General features: G+C 40.7%; 1 protein-coding gene across 1 annotated transcript in view; it reads left to right on the forward strand.

Moving 5' to 3' along the window:
* Positions 1–2641: 2641 nt before the first annotated feature.
* GPR156 (G protein-coupled receptor 156) overlaps positions 2642–21533 on the forward strand; it is a 101754-nt gene continuing 82862 nt past the window's right edge. The window contains exon 1 of the mRNA XM_064494833.1: positions 2642–2745. The gene's annotated coding sequence lies outside the window, so the exon portion shown is untranslated. The remainder of the gene's footprint in view (positions 2746–21533) is intronic.

Genomic DNA, 21533 nt, shown 5'->3' on the forward strand with positions numbered 1-21533 from the left:
AGAAAAGCAAGAAGCATGGAAATGTTTACACTATGATTCCTCATTTTGTAAAATAAAGATATATAGATAAGATACAGATCTAAATATATATCTATAAGATATATATTTATATCTATCTATCTATCTATCTATCTATCTATCTATCTATCTATCTATCTATCTATCTTAGCATGCTTAACTTTTAAGAAGTTGAGAGTAATGAGGGGAGAATCAGGTAAGAAAAGACTGAAAAAGAGGGTGTCCAAAAGAGAACACAGCCTACACGAAATAATTCCATGTGTGCATATATGGATGGACAGATGCATAAAAATATGCATGAAATATGATCATCAAAACATTAACAGTAGTTATTTCAGGGTTTGGGGGGTTTATTTCCTTCCTTATACGTTACGAATTTGAATTTTTATAGTAAGTAAAGTTTATATACAATGAAAGAAGGGTTATTTATTTTAAAATATGTATGTGGCCATTGCCATGGAGGATGAAGTTGAGTCAGAAATATTTTCTGCCTTGCAGAAATACCCTACCTTGCAGACCCTGACCATTAACAGAGAGACAAGAGGATACAGTCAGCTGTCACATGAAGACCAACTTCGTTAATGCTGTAACAGAAGCACAGGGTGCTGGGAAAGAGACATCAGTTGATCTTACAGATCTGACTGAGAAGATCTGGAAGAACTTCGGTAAAGGAGAAGCAATATGCGTTGGATCTTGAAGGCTTGGGAGCAATTCAACAGGTAAAGATGGGAATAAAGAGAAATCCAGGATAAGGGAACAGAGTGAGCAAAACACGGGGGGGGGGGGGGCATTAAAAACCCAGGGTATATTCAAAGAACGGCACTTGGCCCAACTCAGTACAGCTGGAACACAGGTGTTGAGTGGACAGAAAATTTAAAAGGTAAGCTGGTTTCCAATTGTGAAAGCAGTTTAGACCGTACCCCAAGTGCAGAGAGGAGTTACTGCAGTCTGTGTGTAGGGTGGGTGGGAGGTGGGGGAAATGCTTTGTTTTGTTAAGAGAATGACATTCTTCGTTCTGCTTCTGCTTTCGAGGTGGGGAGAGACAGGGGATAAGAAAACCAGTTAGGAAACTATTAAAATGATTCAGGCCTAGGTAATCAACAGCTAACAAGGGCAGAAATGTGGGAATACAGAGGAGGGGAAGGATTCCAGAAACATTTCTGAGGTAAACAGGGCAGGACTTGGTGGAAGATGGAAAACCTGTGCATGGCAAGTGAGGACTTGGGGATACTCCAACTGGAAAAAGAACATTGGGATTGAAGGTAGGAACTATGTCGGGAGAAAGATTCCAGTATCTTGCAGAATATAGGAGGACTGTTGAGAATAATGGGCTAAGAGTAAGGAGAAATTCTGAGATGAAACAAAAGCCCTATAAAGTTCAGAAGGACAAATCCTCAATCTACAATCACAGAACTGAGGAGCTGTTTCTGGTCTCTGGACTCAGCTGCCCTGAGGAGACGTTAAACCCACGTGCCTTCTTAACTAAAGCAACTCCCAAGAAAGAGGATCAAATCTGTCTCCCTCACTTTCTGTCTGTTCCAAATGCACAGGTCAGGCTGTACAGAAAGAACGAGAGATCTGGAAGAGACCTGGGTAGAATCTCAGGCATAATTCCTGCACTCGGGAAATCCAGCTTTTTGCTCACTGCCTTGAGGAAACCCTTGGCTATCCTTTCTTCCTCTAATGTCCCCCTTCATTAGTACCCTTTCTGTGAAAAAAAACCTCTTGGGTAGCATAGTGCATAAGACATCTAAGAATGTCACTACCCAGCTTCCCTCCCTTCCCTCCTCGCCAGCCAAGGGTTTCCTCCACGCAGTGGAGAAAATGTGGGGCTTCCCAACGAGCACAACACGTCTGAGGTTTTAAAGTAAATGAAAATATGGAAAGTCTCTCCAAGACCATCTCCATCTCTCTCACCCTGTGACTTTTTAAGGATGTCTTAAACACAAAGCTCATGCATATTTTTCATGGGTAAACATCTTGTTTGGGTTTCCTTTTAACAATCCTGGGAAAAGCAACGTTCTCATCTGATAATAAAGTGAATACAAACTCAACGTAAAGCATTTGGAAAACCTAGAGAGGATAAAATAAGAATATGAATTGGTAACTCCATCTTAGAAATAAAAATGGGTATTTGGGACCCAAGCTTGAGGCTCCACGGCCCCGGGGCCAGGTCCTCCGGCAGCCGCAAGCCCAGGCTGAAGGAAGGCGCCCACGGAGGGGGTCTGGGAGCCCAGCGGCCGGAGGCCGGGCTGCCCCAGGGGACCGGACGCAGGAGCGGGCAGGAGGGCGCGGCGCGCAGGGTTCCCGGGGCTCCGAGCCGTCCTAGCCTGCGGGCGCTCCCGGCCGAGCGCTCGGTCTGGCGCCGCGTGCGGGGCGGTGCCAAGGGAGGGGCTGGACGCGCGGCCCCGCCAGGGCCCGCCGGCGGCAGCCCCGCAGGCACCGCGCGCCCCGCGCAGACCGCAGAGCCCGGCGCCGCCGTCCCGCCGCCTCCGCGCTCTGCTCCCCGCGCGGCGATGGGCGCGGCGCTCCGCTGTGCTGCCGCCGCCCCTCCCCGTCCCTTCCGGCCCCGCGCACCCGCGAGAGACCCGGGCACCGCGGCGTTGGCGCTCCTCGGCGGTTCCGGACCTGGTGAGGTGAGCAGCGCGCCCTTGAGGGTCCCAAATTCGGGATTTTGTGGGGACCTCTCTGTGGACACGATATGTCTACAAAACATCAAACACTAAGGTACAAAGTGGAAAGGAATGGGAGCACTTAGTCTCCTCTTCAGAATCTGGGCTGCTTCTTCGGAAACGGTAAAGAAACTACCTTCGAAACTGGAAGCGAGCCCGAGGTCACTGAGCAGGGATGCCCGTGGCAGCTTCCTGAGGAGAGGGAGGAGAGCACTGGTGTTTGTTGGGAAGAGGGGCTGCGGCTGTTGTGTTTGCTTGAATGAGCGACAGACTGTTCAGACGGAACTGCAGGGAGAGAGCCTCCTCGCCAGGCTGGTCCCATCTGCCTGGCAGGGGCGCGTTCACCCAGGGGTGCAGGGCGGTAGATAGGGTGGACTTCCTCACGGAGATTGTGAAGTCCTGACGAGAGTTTTATTGCACCGCGGTCTGTCGAATTGCCTTGTTCTGGGCCAAGGAGAGTCTCCCGGGAGCTGCAGCATCCTTGTACCCTGGCGAGCACTCGTCTCCTACTTGGCTCTATCCGGAAACTTGAGGCCACTTGTTTGAACTTGGCGTCTGAATAGTGTGTGTCTAGGTATATATGCGACACTGCAGAATCCGAACCTTGAGGTTTTTTTTTAATCGAGTTTTGTTGTTAACATTTTAGAATAGAAATCTGTGGGGCGAGAAGTCTTGGCATGCTCTTACTCTTCCCTTTGTTGGTTTCTTAGGTACATGCCTGCATGAATAATAGGCAAATTATGTCCTAGCCTATAATGAAATGTCTTTTCTGGTGTAGTCCTTTGAACCAGGATATGGAGGGTAACATTAAATTATGGCATCTCCACGTAAAAGTGAAAGATTTTGAGGTGGGGATTAAAAGCTGGAAAAATTGTTGATGCAATTGTATGAGGCAGCAAGGCCTGCAAAGGAAAACTGATTTTTCTCCACCAACGGCTAAATGCAGCATAGAAGGCCTCCCTGCAGGCTGAGTAGCAGCCAGGCTTGCAAAACAGCAGCTTCTTCCTTTGCTGCAGTTGGAGCAAAAGGGTGTGGAGACAAATGGCTGAGGAAGTGATTTGTATGTATTGTTAAGGTAGTTTGAGTCTGGAGAAGAAAATGCCTTGGCAGGCTTTGCTTGAGTTAAGAATCCTTTGGGAGGGGAATGGTGGCGCTCTGGTCCCTATTTTGCCAGCCTAATTCCACTTCAGGGCTGCCCCTTCTCTTTTGCCTCCAGCTTTTAGCTTCTCCCTGTTCCCCAGTAAAGTCTAGCATTAAGCCTGGTCAGAGGCAGAGTTATGATAGCCTGGGGATAGAGAATTTCCAAGTCTAGTGAAGCAGAATTGTGGCCCAAAGGTAGGTGGGATGAAGCAACTTCCAGCCTAGACTTCCCGCCCAGGAGGCACTCAGAAGAGTAGGAGAGTAATGATGAAGGGAAAGAGGTTCTCTGGGGAGGACAGTAGACGCTTAACAGTTTGTTTCCTGCTGAAGGTTTTAATCTTTCCTTATTTGTTGTTTGATCATAGGGCCATTTCCAGATGGGGTTGATGTTGTAGAGAACATCTCTGAAAAGTCTCCCCTTCTCCCGAATTTGCATTTCTTTCTACTCACAGAGAGTAAGTGGGGGCTGAGGGAGAGAGGAGAAAGGCACTGAGGCTCTGACCTTCCACAGAGACGGTGGAAGGTGAACTGACTTGGGGCCCACAAGTTGGATTTGAAAGCTGAAAAGAATGTTCCACATTTAGTTAAAAATTAGACCGTTTATTTTGCAGAAAGGTGTTGAGAACCCTAACATTCATATGCAGTTACTGATGAATTTTACCTTGATAAATGATGCACATTCCTACCTCTTTTTATAACATGTTGAAGGACATGTTATTATGAAAAATTTCAGACGTACAGAAAAGTTACCTACCTCTCTTATAAACTTATAATCATCTTCAGACGTTAACTGTTAATAAAAATCAGATTTTGCAATCCAGGCATATGTTATCTGGTCCTGGACAGAGCTTGAATTAGAAGGTGGTTAAGAAATAGATGTGTGAAGGAAATTAACATTTCTGAGGGCGGGGGTGGCGGGGATAGGATTTTACTCTTCTGACTCTTCCTGAAGAATCTTAGGCAAATCTCTTAATTGCTTCCTTTTTTCCATTGTTAAAACATCAGTTGGATTATATCAATCCCCTGCTTAACATCCTCCAATGGAATAAAATCCCTCACACTTGTAATAAAATCCAGTTCTCTACCAGGACCTACCAAAGCCCTATGCGATCTGGCCTCTTTGACGTATTCTGTCACTCTCCCCTCACTTTACCGCCTTCCCTGCTCTTCTCTGCCTGCACACTCTTCCCTCAGATATGTGCACTGCTTCTTTCCTTAGTTCATTCAGGGCTTTTTTCGAGTGTTACTTTCTCCATCCTTGACCACCTGATCCAAAACAGTGCTTTGTCACTCCCTGTTCTCTGACCCTGCTTCAGCTGTCTTCACTGCACTCATCATTACCTGGCATTTTATAGTATGTCCGTTTCTATGTTAATCATCCACATGTCCCCCACTCAAATGTAAGTTTCATAAAGACAAGAATTTTTTTTTTTATCCATGGCTCTGTTTATGTTTGGCATATTGTAAGCAATTTATAAATAATTATTGAATTAACTAGATAATTAAATGACACAAACAAGACCTTGCCTGCCATGAGGGTTGCAGAATGCTTGGTAAAATACTAGAAGTCTTTGTAAGTAATTCAGGTTAATCAATGTTTTATAGGTGAGTGATGATCCTGGAGCTCAGTAGCCACTTGTATCCTCACAGTGCTTTGAAGCTGAGTCCTGTGCCAGAAGCTGGGTTATTTTTGACAAACCCTCATCCCAAACAAGATATAGACCTTTCAGTCCCAGAAATTTCCCTCATGCCCCTTGCTAGTCACCCCCACCTCCCAGGAGCAACTTTTGTTATGATTTCTATTATCATAGATTAGTTTTGCTGGTTCCTGAACATCATATAAACAACATTCACACAGGATATATTTTTGTGTCTGGCTTCTTTTTGCTGGACACAGTGTCTATGAAATTCATCCACGTGGGTGAGTCTATCAGTTTGTTCATTTCCTTTTATTCCAAGATAGTATTCCACCATATGAATATCTACCATCTATTTCTCCATTCTCTTATTGATGGACACTTGGGTTGATTCCAATTTGGGGCTATTTTGAATAAAGCTGCCATGAGCATTCCTATAGATTCTGCCTCATTTTAAGTCCTGTGTACTTTATCTGGAAGTCTTCTTTGTGCCACCAGTGCTGAGAGAAGTCTGGCAGGTTATGGGGGTGGTGACTGATGTGGCAGTCCGCCTGCAGCCCCACAGTGCCTTCCGTAGACAGCCCCACTGAGCGCTGACCTCCTCCCGCTGCCGAGAGAGGGCACTTGGAAAATGAGTGTCCATCCCAATCGGGCAGCCCCCGAGTGCACTTTCAGTGCTTCTTATCCGTAAAGGAGACTGTAGAGTGCCTGCTGCCACCGCTGCTGTGTCCCCCTCCTCCTCCCTGCTCCCCATCCCAGCACAAGTTGACTCTGATCAGCCACTGAGCATGCTGCCATCGAAGGGTTGAAATATTTATGAACAAGAGTCTTGTTCAGAGCCTGATAAAATATTTATGTGTTTCCATGGGGCATTGGTTTCCATCCAGACTTCTCAAGGTGTTTCTCAGAGACACTTGTCATAATCATGAGCTGCTCCAACAGAGACAGATGATACGGCCAGAGAACATTGGTGATATTGAACCCACCTTGCAGAGCACCTTGCTTTCTAGGGATAGGGGAGAGTGAGCACACAGAAGAATGGGTATCAGTAGTGTCTGGGTCAGGAGAAAGACGCCTGTGCTGACAAAAATGATTCCAGAAGAGCAGGGACAGTTAATGTAGTATCCCTGAAGGTGTGAGTCCAGAGGGGCTGGGGCAAAAGAGCTTGTCATCGTGAGGAGGGATTAATTAAGATGGCGTGCGTTCATTCCGAATAGATGAATGAAATAATCAGCCTTGTAAAGGACACAGTTCCTTCAACACCGATGTAGACAAGGCCTACATAAGACAACTCTGCCGACTGCTATAATTAAGTTATCACACCTGCTATGAAACTATGGGGGAAGGAGTGGAGGCTAGCCAGAGTTTCCAGGTGGAGGGTAGAGAACTAGCTATTTCAAGAGGGATCATTATTTTCTTCCAAGGAAGAAGCGCCTTTTGAGTCAAGGTCTGAAGGAGATGTGGCTGTTTGACTGGCAGCTGTGGTGTGGAAGGGCATTTCCAGAGAGACAAGTAAGTTGAGCAGACATTCGAGGTGGGGCCGAGTGCTGGTGTGGCTTGAGTAAGGTGAAGAGGTGGCGCGTGGAGGGTCAGGGCAGGTTTGCAGTGAGAGATAAGGCGGGAGCACTGAAGGCCAACTTGTAAAGGACCAAGAGCGTGGACTTCACTCTGTTGTAGGGAACCACATAACTTTTGACCTGAGATTGGGTCCAATTTTAAATAATTCTTGGATGGTGCATCCAGCCTGAGCAAGGCCTTGAGGTCTGTTTATGTCCAAGGCACTTCCAGAATTTTCTACCATGTCCAATCCAGTCTAGAGATTTTGTGACACTCCCTGGTGGTCTAGTGGTTAGGATTCGGTGCTCTCTCAGTCTAGAGACTTTGTGTAGTCTACTCTGAAGGATGTAGACTAGGGGAGGTCACATCCATTTGGTGTACTCCGGGGACTCACCAGGAACAGGTCTCACCAACCGCCCTCTTGCCCCTTATCACACATACACTCAGAATGCTCCGAGTCAAACTGAATTGATAGGCCATATGCTGCATCCTCTGACCTCTTTTATGGCCACTTTGCCTCAGTGGAGGGGAGTTGAAAGGGTCTAAGTACCCCTTTATCGCCTGAACCTAAATCTGGGTCAGTGTACTTCAGGCTAGGTTGCCTGGCAACAGAGGACCAAGGCAGTGAGGCCGGCAGACCGTCTTTGCAGAATTCAGACCTGCTTCGACCCGGCTACTGGATGGTGACTGCAGAGAAAACTGGCAGCAGAGGGCTGAGGCCACGCAGAGTGACAACCTGTAGACCGGACTGCCGGCCACCTTCCACGTGTCTCCCTTCAGATTACGATTCCTGTTCAAAAGTGCCCAAGGATGTTTATTTTTAACTCTGTAGTGAAAAATAGGGAGCCAGAGGTGTGAAACCTCTCAGCATCTCCACTTGATGATGTTTGTGATAAGGAAGAGATCATTGTGGAAGTGATGGTCCTGGGGAATTCAGTCTTCAGGGCTGCCGCGAGGAACTTTGCATGCGTGTAGATTAGCCAGAGAGTTCTGAAGTCCTGATGGGGACAAGCGGTTTCTTAGTATGAAGACAGAAAAGGGCATGGAAGGACCTCTTAGAGAAACTTCACGATTCTGCTCTGGACCTTGCTGTTTGGAACTGCTCTCTTGCTGCCATGGGCACCTGTTCCAGAGTGACACTGGGAACACCCAGGAAAGAAGGCTCTGGGCCCTCCCATTGCTGTCTACCTGTGCTGGAAGGGCGGACTATCAGTCAGCACTGTCAGCTCTCCATCCTGACTTCCAAGGGTAACTGGGGAGATCTTGAGAGAGGAGGCAGATGCCAGTGTCTTAACTAGGGAAAGGGCAAAACTCCAGACCAACAACGGCCTTCTTGGCTCTAATCTAAAATATTCCTTATTTTCTGCATGAAGTGGAATCTCCCAAGGGCCACATTGGTTGTAATATTTCCCCTGAACAGGTGAACAGGCTGCAAGCTTAATTGAATGCCTTTTCCAAATGTACATTTCTGTTTTTGTGCCCTGACTCATGACAGCTGCCTGCTTTTGGATGCTGTTTGTTATCCCAGAAGATTGGAGTATAGAGGGAGTAGGAGAGACAATGTCAGGAGACAGGAAAGGGAAGGGAGTAGTGACCTGCTAGGTATCCAGTTATCTGCAAGTGAAAAACTGGGAGGAAGGAAGATCAAATAACCACCCATGGGAATCTTTTCCAGCAAATATTGCTGACTTCCAAGGCAGCCATGAAGGGAAAAGAAGAGGCTGTTGTCAGTCAGTCTGAGGAATATTAATATAGGCTCGACACACCAGAACACATAGCCACACCACAACCGTGCAGAGACCAGCAGCAACACGCCGTCCAAATCCCCTTTCCCACTTCCATCACGTTCTCTCATATTCTTTCATGATGTTAGATATATACGTGAGTTCAACTGTACTTGCAAAGATACACAAATGTAGACCTACTCTAAAAAAGTATAAAGATAACAAGAAATCATTTCTAAATATTACCAGATGTGGGATTATAAATGATTATTTTTCTTTTTTAAATTTATCCATATTTTCCACAATTGCTATTATAAGCATGCATCTCTATGATAATCAAGAAAACATTAAGTAAGAAATCTACTAAAGAAATTAAGCAGGGAGAAAGAAGAAGCACAGATGGAGGACAGAGGATTGTACAAGAACAGAAAAAAAGATGTTGGAAGATGAATGAACAGAAAAGTTAATTCTTTGCAGGCTGCTAGCTTCTGTTGTGATTGGATTTTGTATATCTATTGCTCCCCTGAAGATCTGGAAGCTTCTATTAGCATGAAACCAAATTGCAAATATTAAGCCAACTGTCACACCTCCAGGGCCTTAATGACATCATGTGGGTGACAACTGGAAGTCCCACAACTGGCTTCTAGTAGTCCTCAAAGAATCTTCTGCCAAGGTGCTAACACAGAACACTTTAACCTGGGTGGCAGCATCTTTCCCACAGAGTTTAGTGTTGATTCCTGCAGCAGCTGGGCAAGTCTTGTGCATCTCATCTTAGGAGAATGGAACAGGAGCCAACAAAAGCTGTTAGTGGTCGGAGTAGCGTGATTTTCCCAGATAAAAGCCTGTTCTGTTCTCATCCACACCTCTGCCGGCTGCTCACCAGCTCTGGCAGCCCCTTGGGAGGCTCTGCAGCTGAGCCTTTGGAGAGGTAGATGTAGCTTTCATTCCACAACCACTGGCCATTCCCAGAGGCGCTGTCGAGTCTGTGCTTTAGTTGGCTTCAATGGAGGGACTCGAGGTGAGGCCTCTCTCTAGGAGCAGAAGTTGTTGTCTACCTCTACCCACCAGGATCAATTTAAAGCAAATGCCAGAGAACTACACACTCCCACTGAGCTCTGGGGTCTGGCATTACTTCCACAGCTTAATAAATAACTCTACAGCTGTAATAAATCCTTTTTATATTTTAAGTGTATTTTAATTTTAAATTATAAAAGTAATATACACTCATTATAACAAGTCCAGTAAGATAGCAGTATATGAAGAAAATGTTACTATCTCCACCTCTTCTCTCCTCCGTCTTCCTGACAAAACCACTTCACTCCTTTTCTACGTTCAAACATTGTAGAGTTATTTTCTATTTCATGTGTAAATGGAATTATATAATAATAGTTACTCTATGTTTCATTTTATTATATTATGTACATTTTTTACAAATATATACATATAATTGATCCAATGTATTGTTTTTAATAGCTACCTAGTACTGCTTTGCAGGAAGTTCCATAATTTTCCCCGTTATTTCTGTATTTATAGATATTCTGGGTTTTCATCCAGTGTTTTGTTTTGTTTTGTTTTACACAACAAGTTATGCCACAATGAACATTCTACATTTATCCTTACACTTTGGTTTTTATTTTCTGAGGAAAATTCCCCAAATTGGCGTTCCTGGGTCAAAGGGAACACACACAATTTTAATGCTGACTGTGGGTCTCCCCTGCAGCTGTTGCTTCCCTCCCTTCTTTGTCTTGCTCTCCCCTCTCCCACCGCCTTTCTCCGGGGAGCCTGTGTGTTTAGGCAGGAGTGCCCTGCAGTGAGAACTCATCCTTGCCAAGTGTGGATTATATCAGTGGGGAGCAGGGTCTGCCGTATCTCGGTTGCATTGTGTCTGTTGCTGTGGTTGGCCAGACTGTTTACAATTCCCCTTGCTCATTTATTCCATGCTGAGGAATTATACATGGTCTTCATCTGTGGCAGGAGCAGTGTGATCAGTGTGGAGGGGATGCTTTCAGAGAAAATAGGCTGTTTCAGTACTTTCTCACAGCATTGTCTCTGCATGTTTTTTTTGTGCCCTTAATAGCTGGATTGAGAAAAGTTCTTTGATTCCATCTCGGTCTCTTCCCTCTATTTTGAAGGATTTGGGATTTGGGGATTTTTATGAGTATATAGTCAATCAACTACAACTGATTACTTGACATGAAGATAATTAGTTGAGAAGGTAGGGGTCTTGGAGCTTAAGGATCAGTGCCAAGCAACAGATGCGAACATTTTTAAACAAATGATTTTACCTAATCTGGCATTTGGAGTGAGCATCCCAGGACTACTTGGGCTTCATTGTTAGTTTTGCTCTTGTTTGCACATAAAAATTCAGTCTAGTCCACAAGACTGGGGAGGAATGGGATTCCTCACTACACCAGGGATGCAGAAAATAGAGAAGCATTAAGGGAAGATGGTGAGTATGAGCAAGTGAAATATAAATAAATGGTGAACTGACAAAGTAGCAAGAAGTGTATGAGATTTTAAAAATCCTTACCTGAAGGCTGCTCAATGACCAGTGGGCCTGTGAGCTTATGGACACTCTGTGGAAATCTATGATCTCTAATCTATATTAGAAACCCAGTTGTGATTCTGTGTTCAGAATGCAAACATTAGAAGCAGAGGCAACAAAATTATGAAGTCTTGTGGCAGACATTTTGCTGCTGGCTTCTGTAACACATGCTGCATTTTTTACTCGGTAGCTTTCAAATGGATTTTTGTGTCCTAGATTGAAAACTAAGAGAAGAAAAGAAAACCAGGAGAGAAGTCACTGTGACTGATTTCTAAGGAGAAATTTTAACTTTGGTTTGGAGGTATATAAACCTGAAGAATAGTATCATCTTTTCTGTTAATACATCATTTTACATAAACTTTTAATTTCCAAATATGCACTAACAGAGTAATACTGATAGTTAAACCAATTCCTGTGAAGTTTGTCTCTTACAACTTAGGCATTCTATAATGTATCTTAGATGGTCTCATAGTTAATAGTAAAGATAGTTACGTCTTATACTGTTTGCACTGTGATTTGTGTCTGTGAAGATTATCTTTAAGAGTTTGGTCTTGTCAGTAAAAAAAAATTGAAGGTTAAACATATTACAAGACATTAAGCATCTGCCTCTGGACATAATGGATTACCTGGTAGTAGACCATTGCTCCCAGAGGAGACATCTAGAAAAGCTGGATTTCAGAAATCTATTTGAAGGCATAAAAGATAGCCAGGGCTTGAGAGCTAAGACCTCAGAAAGAAGAGAAATTTATTGAGTGCCCCACATTCTAGGTTGTATTTTTCCTTGAGACATTTACCATTTATTAAGTAGCATGTGAGGAGAAGCTAAGAAGCCAGGCAAAAACCAGCTGCTTAGAGTCAGAGAAGCTGAGCAGAACATTCTGTAGCCTGATAGGACTGAGAAGGGGAAAAAGGGAATTCAAGGATACTAAATGAGTCGGAACATGAGCGACCATGATCATGGAAAGGAAAGAGGCACAGAGGAATCAGCCCAATAAATTTGAGATATTTTCCTTACAAGTCATTCACCAATTTATAAGTAGCACAGACCAAGAGGTAAAAAAGCCAAAGAGTCTTTCTGCCCATTTAAAAAATATTTATTTATCTATTTATAATATATTTTTTAACAAAGTATAGTCCGTTTACAATGTTGTGTCAATTTCTGGTTTATAGCACAATGCTCAGTCATATAGGAACATACATATATTCATTTTCATATTCTTTTTCACCATAAGTTACTACAAGATATTGAATATAGTTCCCTGTATATCTGCCCATTTTTAAATCGAGCTGTTTGTCTTTTTTGATGTTGAGTTGTATGAGCTATTTATATATGTTGGATATTAATCCCTTATCAGTCATATTATTTGAAAATATTTCCTCTCATTTAGTAGATTGACTTTTCAGTATGTTGATGGTATCGTTTGCTGTGTGAAAGCTTTTAAGTTTAATTAGGTCCCATTTGTTTATTTTTGCTTTTATTTCCTGTACTCTAGGAGATAGATCCCAAAAAATGTTATGTTAAAAAGTGTTCTGCCTATGTTTTCCTCTAGGAGTTTTATAGTATCCAGTCACACATTTAGGTCTTTAATCCACTTTGAGTTTATTTTTGTATACAGTGTTAGAGAATGTTCTAATTTCATTCTTTTACTTGTAGCTGTCCAGTATTCCCAGCACCACTTATTGAAGAGATTGTCTTTTCTCCATCATATATTCTTGTCTCCTTTGTCTTAGATTAATTGACCATACGTGCATGGATTTATTTCTGGATTTTCTATCCTGTTCCGTTGATCTGTTTTTTTGTGCCACTACCATGCTGTTTTGATCACTGTAGCTCTGTAGTATGGTCTGAAGTCGGGGTGGATGATTCCTCCAGCTCTGTTCTTTTTTCTCAAGATTGTTTTGGCTATTTGAGGTCTTTCGTGTTCCCATACAAATTTTAAAATTACTTGTTCTAGTTCTGTGAAAAAGGCCATTTTTGATAGGAATTGCATTGAATCTGTAGATTGCATTGGTAGTTATTTTAATATTTATTCTTCCGATCCAAGAACATGGTATATCTTTCTATCTGTTTCTGTCACCTTCATTTTCTTTTATCAGCATCTTATAATTTTCAGAGCACAGGTCTTTTGCCTCTTTTGGTAGGTTTATTGCTAGATATTTTATTCTTTTTGAAGCAATGGTAAATGGGATTGTTTCCTTAATTTCTCTTTCTGATATTTTGTTGTTAGTGTATAGAAATGCAACAGTTTTTTTGTGTATTAATTTTGTATCCAGCAACTTTATCAAATTCATTGATGAGCTCTCATAGTTTTCTGTTAGTCTCTTTAGGATTTTCTGTGTATAGTATCATGTCATCTTGACACAGTGACAGTTTTACTCCTTTTCCTATTTAAATTTTTTAAACTTCATTTTCTTCTCTGATTGCTGTAGCTAGCACTGCCAAAACTAAGTTGAACAGAAGTGGAGGAAGTGAGCATCCTTGTCTTGTTCCTGATCTTAGGAGAAATTCAGTTTTTCACCATTGAGTATAATGTTACATATGGGTTTGTCATATAATGTTTTTATTATGTTGAGATATGTTCCTTCTAAGCCCACTTTCTGAAGAGTTTATATCATAAATGGATGTTGAATTTTATCCAAAGCTTTTTCTCTGTCTATTGAGTTGATCATATGGTTTTTTTCAGTTGGTTAATGTGGTATATCACATTGATTGATTTGTGGATATTGAAAGGTCCTTGCATCCCTGGGATAAATCCCACTTGACCATAGTATGTTATCCTTTTACTATATTGTTGGATTCAGTTTGCTAATATTTTGTTGAGATTTTACATCTATATTCATCAGTGATATTGCCCTCTAATGTTCTCCTTTGATGATATCTTTGTCTGGTTTTGATATCACGGTGATTGTGGTCTCATAGAATGAGTGTTCCTTCCTCTGCAATTATTTGGAATGGTTTCAGAAGGATAGGTGTTAACTCTTCTCTAAATGTTTGGTAGAATTCACCATTGAAGCCATCTGGTCCTGGACTTTTGTTTGTTGGGAGGTTTTTAATTACTGATTTGATTTCAGTACTGGTAATTGGTCTGTTTGTATTTTCTCTCTCTTCCTGGTTCAGTCTTGGGAGATTGTACCTTTCTAAGAATTTATCCATTTTTTTCTAGGTTGTCCATTTTATTGGCCTGTAGTTGCTCATAATAGCCTCTTATGGTCCTTTGTATTTCTGTAGTGTCAGTTGTAACTTCTCCTTTTTTTGTTTTTGTTTTTATTGATTTAGGCCCTCTCCCTTTTTTTCTTGATGAGTCTGGCTTAAGATTATCAATTTTGTTTATCTTTTCAATGAACCAGCTTTTAGTTTTATATTGATCTTTTCAATTTTTTTTTTTTTTTTTTTTTTAGTGTCATTTATTTCTGCTCTGATCTTTATGGTTTTTTCCTTATGTTAACTTTGGGGTTTGTTTGTTCTTCTTTCTGTAGTTGCTTTAGGTGTAAGGTTAAGTTCTTTATTTCAGATTTTTCTTGTTTCCTGTAGTAAGCTTGTATTGCTCTAAACTTCTCCCTTAGAACTGGTTTTGCTGTGTCCCATAGGTTTTGGATCATTGTGTTTTCATTTTCATTTGTCTCTATGTATTTTTTGAATTTCCTTTTTGATTTCTTTAGTGATTGTGGGGTTTTTTTGCAGTTTTTTCTTGTAATTGATTTCTAATCTCATAGTGTTGTGGTTGGAAAAGATACTTGATATGATTTCAATTTTCTTAAGTTTACTGAGGCTTGCTTTGCGGCCCAGCACATGATATATCCTGGAGAATGTTTTAGGTACACTTGAGAAGAATATATAAGGATATATATATTCTGCTTCAAGATGGAATGCTCTGTAAGTATCAGTTTAGTCCATCTGGTCTAATTTGTTATTTAAAGCCTGTGTTTCCTTATTGATTTTCTGTCTGGATGATCTGTCCATTGATGTAAGGGAGGTGTTAAGGTCCCCCACTATTACTGTGTTACTGTCAAGTTCTCCCTTTTATTTCTGTTAATGTTTGTTTGATTAAGGGTAGGGTATAGCTCAAGTGGTTCAATCCCCAGTACCTCTTCTAAAAATAAATTCTACTCAGCCATAAAAAATAATAAAATAATGCAATTTGCAGCAGCATGGATAGACCTGGAGAATGTCATTCTAAGTGAGGTAATCCAGAAAGGGAAATAAAAATACCATATGAGATAACTTATATGTGAAATCTAAAAAAAAAGACAAACAAACTTATTAACAAAACAGAAACAGACTCACAGACATAGAAAACAAACTTATCATTACCAGGGGGAGAAGGGGATGGGAAGGGATAAATTAAGAGTTTGAGATTTGCAGATACTAACTACTATATATAAATTGATAAATAAGTTTATACTGTATACCACAGAGAACTACATTCAATATCTTGTAGTAAGTTATGGTGAAAAAGAATATGAAAATGAATATATGTATGTTCCTATATGGCTGAAATATTGTGCTGTACACCATAAATTGACACAACATTGTAAACTGATTGTACTTCAATAAAAATATATATAAATTAAAAAAAAAAACAAGTAAACCTAATTATCTCCCCCCCTAAAAAAGAATATGTTTGCTTTATTTTGGTGCTCCTATGTTGGGTGCATATATATTTACAGTTGTTACTCTTCTTGGATTGATTCCTTGATCATCCTTGATCATTATGTAGTATCCTTCTTTGTCTTTTATAACAGTTTTTATTTTAAAGTCTATTTTGTCTGATATAACTATTGCTACTCCAGCTTTCTTTTGGTATCCATTTGCATGGAATACCTTTTTCCATCCCCTCACTGTCAGTCTGTATGTATATATATATATAGAGGGCTATAGAGAGCATATATACAGGTCTAATTTTTGTATCCATTCAGCCGGGCTATGTCTTTTGGTTGGAGTATTTAATCTGTTTACATTTAATGTAATTATTGATATGTATATCTTTATTGCCATTTTGTTAATTGTTTTGAGTTTGTTTTTGTAGGTCTTTTCCCCCCCTTGTGTTCTTTTCTCTTGTGATTTGATGGCTATCTTTAGCATTATGTTTGGATTCCTCTTTCTTTTGTGTGTGTGTGTTTATTATAGATTTTTGGCTTGCAGTTTGTGAGGTTTTAGTATAGAAGTCTGTATATATACATGATTGTTTTAAGTTGCTGATCTCTTAATTTCAAATGCATTTTTAAATACCCTGCATTCGTACTTTTTTCTCCTCATGATTACTGGTTTTGATATATTTTATTCTAATTGTTTTGTGTATCCTTTAACTGCTTATTGTGGATACAGATGATTTTACTACTTTTGTCTTTTAACTTCGGTATTAGTTTGTGTGTGGATGATTTCCTACCTTTACTGTATGTTTGCCTTTACCAGTGAGCTTTTCCATTTCATAATTTTCTTGTTTCTAGTTGTGGCCTTTTTTCCACCTAGAGAAGTTCCTTTAGCATTTGTTGTAAAGCTGGTTTGGTGGTGCTGAATTCTTTTAGCTTTTGCTTATCTGTAAAGTTTTTGATTTCTCCATCAAATCTGAATGAGAGCCTTGCTGGGTAGAGTATTCTTGGTTGTAGGTTTTTCCCTTTCATCACTTTTAATATATCATGCCACTCCTTTCTGGTTTGCAGAGTTTCTGGGGAAAAAATCAGCTAATAATCTTATGGAAGTTCCCTTGTATGTTACTTGTTGATTTTCTCTTGTTGCTTTTAATACTTTCTCCTTATCTTTAATTTTTGTCAATTTGATTACTGTGTACCTTGGTGTGCTCCTCTTTGGGTTAATTTTATGTGGGACTCTCTGCACTTCCTGAACTTGGCTGACTATTTCCTTTCCCATGTTAGGGAAGTTCTCAATTAATATCTCTTCAAATATTTTCTCAGATCCTTTCTGTCTTCTCCCTCTGGGACTCCTATAAATGTTAGTGCACTTAATAATGTCCTAGAGGTCTCTTGAGTTGTTCTCATTTCTTTTCATTCTTTCTTCTTTTTTCTGTTATGTGGCAGTGATTTCCACTACTCTATCTTCAAGCCCACTGATCCATTTATTCTAGTATTGATTCCTTCTAGTTATTTTTCATTTAACTTATTGTAGTCTTCAACTGTGTTTGGTTGTTCTTTATACTTTTTAGCTCTTTGTTAAAAACTTCTAACTTCTTGCTCTGTGCATTCATTCTTCTCCAGAGTTCTTGGATCATCTTTACTATCACTACTCTGAACTCTTTCTCGGGTAGATTGCCTATCTCCACTTCACTTAGTTCTTCTGAGGTTGTATCTTGTTTTCTGCCTAGAACATATTTCTCTGCCACCTCATTTTGTCTAAATTTCTGTTTGTATTTTTATTATGTGGTGGGTTAGTTATGTTTCTTGACCTTGGAGAAGTGTCCTTCTGTAGGGGATGTCCTATGTGTCCCAGCAGTGCACTCCCAGCAGTGTACTCACCCAAGGGCCAGGAGCTCGCTGGTTGCAGGGTAGAGGTCTGGCCTGAGTTTACAGATTTGGCTCCGCAAGCTGTGGAGTGATAGTTTTCTTGCTTCTGGTATCTCCCCCCCCCCCCCACCATGGGTGATGCTAGTCTAGAGGATTGTGCAGGCTTTCTGGTGGGAGGAGCCAGTGCCTGTCCACTGGTGGGTGGAGCTGGGTCCTGGCCCTTTGGTACGCACCCCTAGGGGCATGCCTAGAGGTGGCTGTGAGCTCAGTTTTTAGGTGGCCTTTCTGCTGATGGGTGGGGATGTATTCCCACCCAGTTAGTTGTTTGCCCTGACATGTCCCAGCTTTTAAGCCTATAGGCTGTTGGGTGGGGCCAGGTGTTGGTGCTAATGACCCAAACAAGATGTCAGCCTCCAGGAGAGCTTATGCAGATGAATACTCCCGCCACCAGCTTTTATGTCCCCAGGGTGAGCTACAGCCGCCCCCCTCCACCCACCTCCTCAGGAGACCTTCCAAGACCAGCAGGCAGGTCTGGCCCAGGCGCCTGTGAAATCACTGCTTTGGCTTTTGGTCTCGGTACACATAAGATTTTGTGTGTGCTCCTTAAGAGTGAAATCTGTTTCCCCAGTCCTTTGATGCTCCTGCAATTAAGCCCCACTGGCCTTCAAAGCCTGATGTGGGGCTTAGAACTCTCACTCCCATGGGAGAACCTCCACAATATAATTGTTCACCAGCTGGGTACAGGACCCGTTTATATGGCAAGTGCACCCCTACAACCCTCCCACTTTGGTTCCCTCTTTATGTCTCCAGTTGTAGAAGATCTTTTCTGGTAGGTTCTAGTCTTTTTTTATCGATGGTTGTTTAGCTGTCAGTTGTGGTTTTGTTGTGTTCATGAGACGAGGTGAGCTCAAGTTCCTTCTACTCTGCCATCTTGACAAGATCCAAAAACATGTACTTTGGAAAAGAGAAAATGATCTAGAGCTTCTATATTTTTAATGTGTGGTTTCTGATATTCAGTGAAATAAAACAAAAAAAGGATGCATACCACGATACACTCTAGAATATGGTGCAAAAAAGGGAGAATGTAGACTCCCTGAGATGAGAAGACAGTGTCAAGTATAGGGAGACTGAGGCAGCTGGAATTTTCCGGACAGACTGTTGGAGAGGACAGAACTGCACAGAGAGAACTTCAGAGATTCTCACAGAGTACATCTCAAATTTTAAGCTGAGTACTTATCAGCACATGGTTGTGAGGAAGCTACCTAGGGAAGGAAAAAGAACCATTCAAAAGGATTAGAGGGATCAATACTTGCTAATCACATAGGGTGGGGAATAGTGCCTGTTCCCACTGGTCAGACTGGAAAAGCACATAATTCATGGAATATTGGGTAGTGTGCTCTGAAACGTCATCATGACTTAGTAGTGGGGAAAAATTAGTCCTGGATTGAACACTGCTCTGATCCTGACTGATATCTTAAAATAAAACCCAAATGTACCAAAGTATTCCCAACTAATTTAACTGCATCCCAGAAAAGTGTTCAAGAATGTTTAGAGTAATAAGAAACTAATATATATGTAATTGGAATGCCCCAAGGGATGGCACAGAAAAATATTTGAAGAGATAATGGGTGAAACATTTTTGACTTCGATGAAAACTGTAGACTCACAGATCCAAGAAGTTCAACAAGCTCTTAAAAAAAAATCCACCAGATGTGTCATCATAATCTGATTGCTCAAAGTCAGTGATAAACTGAAAATCTTCAAGCGGCCAGAGGGAAAAACACATTACATAAGAGGAACAAAGATAAGAATGGCAGAGTTTTCACAGACTTCATCAGGAAAAAAAATGCAAGCAAAAAGGCAATGGAGCAGCATTTTTTAAGTACTAGAAAAATAAAACAAAACCCTTCAACCTAGAATTCTATGCCCAGTGAAAATATCTTTCAAAACAAAGGCAAAAGACTTTCTCAGATATATAAAAGCTGAAAGAATTCATTACTGGCAGATGTGGACTGCAAGAAATGTCAAAGGAAGTGCTTCCAGCAGGAGAAAAAGGATACCAGTAGGAAATATGGATATATACAAAAAAAGGAAGAGCACCAGATATGGTAACTACATGGGGAAGCATACAAGATTTTTGTTATTATTTAAACCTCTTGTAAGTATAATTGACAGTTTAAAGAAAAATAAAAACAAGGTATTTTGAGGTTTATAACATATGTAAAAGAAAATATATGCCAATGACAGTACAGAGGCTAGTAGTGGAGGCATAGAAGTATATTTTGGTCAGGTTCTTATACTACATGTGAAGTGATATGATACCACTTGAGGGGAGACTGTGATAGGTTAAGGATATATCTATAAACAAAAACAGTCACAGAAAAGAAGTATAGCTAATAAGCCAAAAGAGAGATGAAGTGGAATCATAAAAATACTCAATTTACCTAAAAGAAGACAGAAAAGGAGAGAAGGGGAAACAAGGGAGGAGATAAATTTAAAAAACAATAGCAATATTATATGTTTAAACCTAAAAATATAGATAATATACCAAAAACTACTTTAGATATAAAGGATCTCAATACCTCAGGTAAAAGACAGAAATTGCCAGATAGGATTAAAAAGGAAAGTCAATTTTTTAAACTTTGTTTTTGGAGGGGGAGGAGGTAGATAGGTTTATTTATACATCTGTTTATTTTAACTGTTGGTACTGGGGATTGAACCCAGAACCTAGTTCATGTTACATATGCGCTCTACTAGTGAGCTATACCCTCCCCTCTAAGGAAAGTCAATTATATACTATGTATAAGAAACAGACTTTACGTATCAAGGCACAAATAAATTAAAGGAAAAGAATGGAAAATTTTAAGCATATTAATAATAATCAAAATATAGCTGAGTAGCAATACTAGTATCAGATAAAGTAGATCACAGAGCAAAGAGTATTACCATGGATGAAGAAAATAATTTCTTAATGATAAAGTAATCAAGTCATTAGGCTGTAACAATACTAAACATTTATGCAGCTAATAATAGAACTTCAAAATATATGAAATAGAAATGATATGACTTTGAGGAGAAATAGACAAATTCATAATTGTAGTCCAAAATTTCATTAACTTTCTCTCAGTGGTGGATGTAACAAAAAGACAGAAAATAATTAAAGATACAGAAGAAGGGGTCAGGGAGGTGCCAAGATGGTGGAGTAGAGAGACTCACAGCTTGCCTTCTCCCACAAATACATCAAGAATTACATCTACAAGCCCACTGAATCACACAGAACACCTACTGAACTCTGGCAGTGTGTCTCTCGTTTCAAAATACAGGAGGATTCTCCCGAAATCCAATAAACAACAAGTTCATACTGGATAGCACAGGGAACTATATTTAATATCCTGTGGTAACTTATGGTGAAAAAGAATATGAAAATGAATATATGTATGTTCATGTATGACTGAAGCATTATGCTATACATCAGAAATTGACACAACATTGTAAACTGACTACACTTAAATAAAAAAAAAATCCCCCAAAAAAAGATATAGAAGGAACCAACATAATCAGCTTGACCTCACTGATCTATATAGAGCATTTTACCCATTGACAGCAAAGTATACATTCCTTTAAAGTGCACATGGAACGTTTATCAAGATAGACCATATTCTAGGCTGCAGAACAAGTTTCAATATAGTTAAAAAGATTCAAATCATACAAAGTGTGTTCTTGACCACAATAAAACTAAGTAAGAAATCAATCATAGAAATCTTCAAACATTTGGAAACTA

The sequence above is a fragment of the Camelus dromedarius genome, chromosome 2 (assembly GCF_036321535.1).
Source record: "Camelus dromedarius isolate mCamDro1 chromosome 2, mCamDro1.pat, whole genome shotgun sequence".
NCBI lineage: Eukaryota > Metazoa > Chordata > Mammalia > Artiodactyla > Camelidae > Camelus > Camelus dromedarius.